Source organism: Fragaria vesca, linkage group LG2 (assembly GCF_000184155.1).
Source record: "Fragaria vesca subsp. vesca linkage group LG2, FraVesHawaii_1.0, whole genome shotgun sequence".
NCBI lineage: Eukaryota > Viridiplantae > Streptophyta > Magnoliopsida > Rosales > Rosaceae > Fragaria > Fragaria vesca.
This window is the reverse complement of record NC_020492.1, coordinates 20,752,852-20,760,255: the sequence shown is the minus strand read 5'-3', so window position 1 is coordinate 20,760,255 and position 7,404 is coordinate 20,752,852. Positions and strand designations below refer to the sequence as shown.

The following is a 7,404-nucleotide window of genomic DNA, read 5'->3' as shown; positions in this document are numbered from 1 at the left end:
CCAAATAATTGCAACCCACAAACAAATTACAAATCACAGAAAGAGAAAGAAAGAAAATAAGAAGGTAGAAGGTACGAGTGAAAAACATCGTTCTAGAAGAGAAAGCATGAATTTAAACACAAGGAATAGCAGATGAATGAGCCGAAGAGAAAGAATGCACCAGATTGAGAGAGATTGAAGAGGCCGATGCACGAGATTGAAGAGGTTGAGTGTTGAGGCGAGGTGACGACTTCAATTTTCAGCGTCTTACATAAACCCGTGAAATTTGAGGGGTTTGTGTAAGCAGGTGTGGGGAGGACACGCGGGTTACATAACCCCATTAAAAAGAATCCCGGTCTCATCCAAACGCTGGACACGGACTATTTCGTTACGTAAGTTAGTCCAAACCTGGCTTGTCCCGCGTAACAAACGTCACCATATAGATTATGATATTCTAAATTGGGTCAAGAGGCCGTCTATCAAGATTATATCCTACATGAGTCATTCGGCCAGGAACATCGCAATGGAAGTCGATTCTTTTTGTATTTCGAACATATGAATGCCCACAATCCCAAGATCTCCTGGTAATATCTCACCTATCCAACATGGATCCACTTTGAGCCAGCCCAACTAGGACGAATCCTCATAATACTGCATATGGCATGAAAGTTGTGCAGGGCCCATAAAATTATCCACATTGACAGACACATTCCTTGTGCAATATATTAGCAACTCCAAATGGCAGGATGTTGCGAGGGTGCCTCTGAGAGACTCGGAGGTTTCTCTTCGAATACTCTAAACCTAGGTTTCGACTTGCGGCGATGACGGTTTTCCTTCGGGCAAGGCAGCGGTGACCAAGATTTCATGGCGACTGCGTGGGGAGTCCTCTGCATGTTGATCGTGTTAGTGGCGAGTGGATCTCCGAAGACATCTCAGACCATGATGTTGGCTTTTAATTGAGAGTGGCGACGACTTCTCCGATCTCGAGCATTTTGGTCGACGGTGGCTAGGCCTATAGCGGTGAGTTCGGATCTGGAGGATGCCATTTTGGGCTTGAAAGTTGATGAATCTAGAGGAAAGTGTGATTGGGCGGATCGTTGGGACGTCGACATGAAGGTCGTCGAGCCTGGGCAATCTGTTATGGTGGAGGCGGTCGGTGTTCTGTCTGCTTTGCCGGCTGACAGGATTTCGATAAGCGCTAGTTTGGATCTGAGAGTCGTCGTGGTGGATTGGTGGCCGTCGGACAGGTGACGGGCTCCAGATCAGTGGGCTCGGGTAAGACGCTGGGTAGTGACGATGGTGGCCGGCGGGGATGCGGTTCTTGGCGGTGGTCTGGCCTTGGCGGCGGGAAACCCTAATCTGGGGTGCACATATGGGCCGGGCCTGGATGAGTTGATATGGCTTGGTTGGTTGCTGGGTTGGAGATGGATCCAGGTGGAACTGGACCTCGTGGTTGGGCCTGGGCTGGTGGGCCTGGGTCCAATCTTAGGGGTTCAGAGAGGGTAGAAATTGACATGTTATGGACACAGGCCAAGGTTGTTGGGACCCTTATAATTTTAAAGCTTGTATGAGGGTAGAATGACTTCTATGAGTCTTCTATGCCACTTCTAGTCTCTTGCTTGTACAACAATTACGTGATAAGCAGGTATAGGTCTAGTTGATAGAGTATGTAAGAGGCGACATTCTTTTACTTTTGTATAGGCTCCTAACTGTGAGCTTATCATTGATATGGAATAGTTTGTGTTAGCTTAGGTAGGTAATCCGGATTCTTGTCGGGTCTCTTATGTAAGTTCTACATACATAGCTACAACCTATTATGCTGTTGAGTTTAATTAATATCAACTTCTACTTCAAAAAAATATTAGCAACTCCAATCTAGCGCATATATTAACAAACCGTCGTTGTACCGTGCGCATATATCTCCTTCCATCATTGAATGGCGAGATGTACTTGGTCTCCTGAATTATCGGATTTGTTAATATTTTTGTCATGTGTTCATTGATGTTTTTATGTGATTCATTGTTTCGCAACAAAAGAGGTTATTTGTATTATATGGCTGGTATTGGCCTAGTCCTCCAGCTTCTTGTATCTTTTTTATTTTATCAATAAATTTTCATGGAGGGACGAAGAGCTAGTCCCTCTATGCCATTTTATCAATACTATGATTTCACACACATTATCTGTGATACTCTGTGCAGTAATTCTAGTAGTGATTATATGCCTTGGCATGTCAAAGCCTCGTGCACACTTCACCTTCGACAATTTTTTCCTTGAAATAAGGTGTATCCTAGTTTGTTGTCGGATTTTCGTGTGAATAAAAAACTGAAATATTGTTTCTTTGGAATCCAATGCTCAGTCTATTTCTTGCGCATTGATGGATCTAAAAAAGGAATGTGGATGGAGGAAAGATGATGGAAAAGAGAATGCGATAGAAAAGCAATTTGAGGAAAGAGCCAATTAATGCTTCAACTTAATTACTGTTGTGAGAAAGAGACTGAATATCATCACCAAGTCCATCATCGTGTATTGAGAATCATATGCAAACATGGAGTGCAGGATGTGCTTTTACATGTAATTGGCCAAAACCTTGGGACCAACTAATTCCAGGTTGAGAATGACCTACCTAGTGATCCTCCATTTTATCGCGCAGTTGTCTCATTTCTTTTACAGGTAGAAGAAGGAAACACACCACACCACACCACACCCGCCCCCCCACCCCCCTCTTCTTTCCAGCCATAAAATGGTCTCTGTTTTATTTATTTTGTTAAACTAGTTTTGACCCAGTAAATTGGTTTACGGCCTTATGGGATAGAACAGGCTCATGATAAACTAATTAAGCTACATATAACAAAAAGAGCTTATATGTCAAAAACCAATTTACAGAACTGTACGATGTGAACATCTTGGCATGGAAGTCGAGGCTTTAGGCTTTGGGGACATGAGGAGGTCAGAACTTCAGGTTATGACGATTAGGTTTGACAGCAGCAGGTTGGGCAAAGAAGTTCAGTTTTAGGGTTTGAAGCCAATGGTTAGCTAGGTTTTAGACTGTAAACAACTCACATACCTATCCAATTAATCTAGTCGAATCCAATGCCATCCACTTTGACTGATCGATATATCGAAGCCTAGCGCAATCCTCTGAAATCCATACAAATGGATTCTCTTTTGGTTTGTTACATCACTGAAGAATGATGATATTTCTTGAAATACAGCTTTCTGAATTCTGATGCTACAAGTCCGTCCCTCTTTGGAAGTACGTACTCCATGACAAAGAAAGCTAGATAGGCATCTAAAAATTAAGGTCGGGACCAAAACCCAACTCAAGAGTACTGAGAGTGATAGGGCACAATGTTATGGCGAAAATAACTGGTGCGACACTCAATAGTAAGAAGAATCTTACAAGCTATAATATACAAAGGAGACGCGGAAGCCAGTGAGGTGATCCATCGATGTTTGATCAATGATCGATGCTGCGGAGGACCACAGTGATGGTCTTTATGCCTGAATCCTGAAAATCAAAAACAAGGTTTGGGGCATAATTGGTGATCAGTCTATCTGCATATATAAAAGAGAACCAGATTGCTGAACTTCAGAAACTAAGCTCAAGCTCCAAACCGTTAATTGAATAGTGAAAACATGATGAAATATAAACATCTGCTTCCAAACCAACTACGTACCCTGAACATTTGTGAAATAATTAACTTATATACATCCTCACTCTTCTGAAAGATATAATCACTAACCAAATAACATGATGAAAGCTTTAGAAATATGTAATTTTAGTGGCAGCAAGCAGACATAAAACTCTATCTCGATGTTGACATGCAAAGGTACCCACAATGCAAATCTGGCTTATTGCATACCAGTTGGGAAGAAGAATTAGTTGCTATCTTCTTATTCTTTCACTTCCTTTTAAGACGAAATAAAACTTCGAGATCAACTAGATTAAAGTTGAGGTCCACAAGGTACAGAAAACCCCATGAAATGCATCAACCATTGGGTATCTGAGTACTATGACCATGTGAAATTCAGGGTCCTATCGCATTAAGAGGTCTGCCTATATAGGTACCCTTTTCTGATACACAACACATCCAACACAATAAGGTCCCGTACGTGGGTCAGCTAGCACCATTACGTATATACGCCTTGAGCTATTGCAAATCTACACAGTCTGTATATTAAGTTAACGCATCCCTAACGTACCCGTATAGTAAAAATCCATATACGTACTGAGGTTAGAAACTTGGGCAAGGGTCTTGTTGTGTTAGTATAGTTCTCATTTACAGTAAATGATGCTGTAATTCTAATGCAATATCAGAGCAAGTATTGATATGACAATTGACACATGACTTGAGTTCTTGACTTTAACACCGGAGGCGGAGCGTGGAGTGGTTCCAGCCCTAGAGCTTTCCCAGCGGGAAGTGCTTAGCATAATACAACACCATGGTGGTTTTGAAGTGTATGCTCTAATTTTAAATTGGTAAATGAGCAGGAGTGTGCTGCGAAGATGAACTGGATATCTTTCAATCCTTAGCCAATCGACATCTCTCTATCCTTAATTAGACAACTGATTGGGGTTTGTTGCTCTAGTTCTAAGTTCTAACAATCATCATGGATCTATTTTAAGATGATTAACTGTGATCATGTAATTATATGTGCATATATAGCAGACTGTAGATTCTACATACAATAAAGACATGGGAGTAAAGTAGATGATCGAAGATATATAAGAGAGAAGGCATTCACCGTAGATTAAAGACCTAAACCTTCGTCTATGGCCAGTTTGATTGAATAGAGCAACAGAAGTAGTCAGTTGTACTGCATGTTAATTTACTCCGATCCAGTACGCAAATTTAATTGCAGCATGCATATCTGCTCAGCTCTGCGCCTTTCTTGTTCACTTGGAACCCGTCATGTCTCTTTCAATTAATAAAGCTTATTACGATCTGAACTACTACGTACTACGTACTCTACAGGCTTGTGATATATGTATTTACACACTTGCTACTCAAGATTTCAACTCGTCTAATAATCAATTAGACTCGTCTAATTAATCAATTAGAGAAATTATGCACAAATAATTTCTGTGTGAAAACAAAATCATGGAAACTAACCAAACTGATCATATTTTGACATGTATAGAATATTGTTGTGTTTTCAAAGTTAGAGACTGACAATCTTCGGCCTCTTTTCCTCATAACAATATTGTTCTTCCTTAACCACCTTTAAAGCTTGATATTTTATCTAAAGAACCTTAATTTAGGGGTGTTTAAAGAGTTTTGCATAATATAAATTAGGGTTTAGGACAGGTTGTTTGATCCGCAATTCCCAAAACGACAATGTAAGACCTGGACAGGTTATTTGATCCACATGATAAGAGATGAGTGATATAAGTTAATTATGTCGAACCAAAGAACCCTCCTCCATAAAAGAAGAGCTTTATACGATGTTTGAGACAAATTAATTCGTCGTCTTTCAGTTTGAACTATCTTTGTTATGTGTATTCACCGTTCCATTCCAGTTTTCACCACCTTAAGATATTGACACACTCGGGCTGTCACAGAAAATGGAGTTGGTGTAGTTGTGGTCCTCTTCCACCTTTTTTCACCCTATTTATTCAATACACCTTCTTCAGGACCTTCATAACTCCAAGTACTTCCTAACATACTGAGTGAGAGCTAGAGAGCTATCTTAGCTTTCATCAATGGAGAGGCAAACTTGGAAAGAAAAGATGCTCAACAAGAATGACGATGAAGTTGAAGATGACTCAGACGAAGATGAGACTTGTGGCCATGGTAGCGGGTTGATCAGCATAAAATTTGAAGAAAATGAGAAACACAAGGTCAAGACAGCTGGGAGTACTGGAAAAAAATCAGGATCCGGTAGTGGAGGTGGAGGTGGAGCGTCGTCGGCACCGAGTTGTCAAGCTGATAGGTGTGGTGTTGATCTAGGTGATGCAAAGATCTACCATCGCCGCCATAAGGTTTGTGAGTTTCACTCCAAGGCAGCTGTTGTGGTCGTTTCCGGTGCTCGACAGAGGTTTTGTCAGCAATGCAGCAGGTATTTGATCTATCACCCCATTACTTTCATGCATTTTCTTTTCTTTCTTTCTTGTTTCTCCTCCTATATGATTCACCACTAATATTCTTTGATGAAAACAAATTTTCTACGATTCTGGCATCATGTTATCCATGGAAACACGTACGGGAGTTCAATTATTAGTATATACAATATATTTTCCTGTCTAACTTTTGTCACAGAAAGCATAGGGTTCACAGCTATTTAACTGCTTTCCTGAGCAGATTATATTCTCTTGGAAGTGGCATTTTCCCCGGAAACAAAAAATATGCTCAGATAGTGTAGTCATAGTACTATAGTGTTCTTATGCTTGAATTTTCTCATTAAATCAAGGTTTACCAGTATTCTAACCAGAGGTAAAATAACAGTTAGCCCTCATGCTAGTTTGCTGAATCATATAATAAGCAAATATTTATTTTGAAACATAGATCGGAACCCAGTCAATTAAACAAGGAGGCTTGCCCTTATGCTTATATCATAAATAAAGGAAACAAGGAAAATTTACACAATTAATCCTCGCCAGCGAAAGCATATATAACTGGTTCTTTATGTAAGATTATGGAATTCACATCCCCTAATTTACTAGGACTCAGCAGAATCCACAAAGAAAAAATTGTATCCAATCAGTGTTTAGTGCGTGACCTTGTTTTAGAACTTAAATTTTCAATGTTGTGCACTACACAGGTTCCATGAGGTAGCTGAGTTTGATGAAACAAAGAGAAGCTGTCGCCGACGCTTGGCAGGTCACAATGAGAGGCGCCGCAAGAGTTCAGGTGAACCTTATGGAGAGGGCTCAAGCCGCAGGAGTATCAGTCATCAATACCGATCAGAGAGTACACCGGCTACTACTAAATATCATATGACAACCCCAGCCCCCAGGAAACTCTGCTAATTCGAAGCATTTCCAGATCAGATAATTAAAGTCTGCGCTAATTGTCTCTCTGCTCTCTAGCTCCCTCTCTTCTGTCATCCATGGCTTCGTTTATATGATCTACCATATGACTGTTCTTATATATGCTTAACAATGAGACTAGTGTTCCTATTCGAGGGGATTATATAAGTACGTATGTATAAATTAGCCGACCTAGAGGTACAATCCTTAGGTTGGTGCTTCACTGCTTGGTTTAAGGTTTGTGCTTTGTTTCAGAGCCAATCAGCATTGGCCATTACATGTGGACTATGCAAGCTTTCACAGCTAAACATAATTTATGGTTGTTGATTTGTTATGTATGAGGCTCAGAGAATTCTATTACATATAATAAGGTAATTGTCATGTTGTTATTAATAGTTCGAGCACTTGGTGATTTCAATAAGACACTCGACTGGTTTAGAGGGAGTCTCTAATGA

General features: G+C 40.5%; 1 pseudogene across 1 annotated transcript; it reads left to right on the top strand.

Moving 5' to 3' along the window:
* The first annotated feature begins 5,683 nt into the window (after nt 1-5,683).
* LOC101311442 lies at nt 5,684-7,120 on the top strand (annotated as a pseudogene). The gene is made up of 2 exons (XR_184154.1): nt 5,684-6,039; nt 6,742-7,120. The product of XR_184154.1 is annotated as a squamosa promoter-binding-like protein 4-like (transcript).
* The last annotated feature ends 284 nt before the right edge of the window (nt 7,121-7,404 follow it).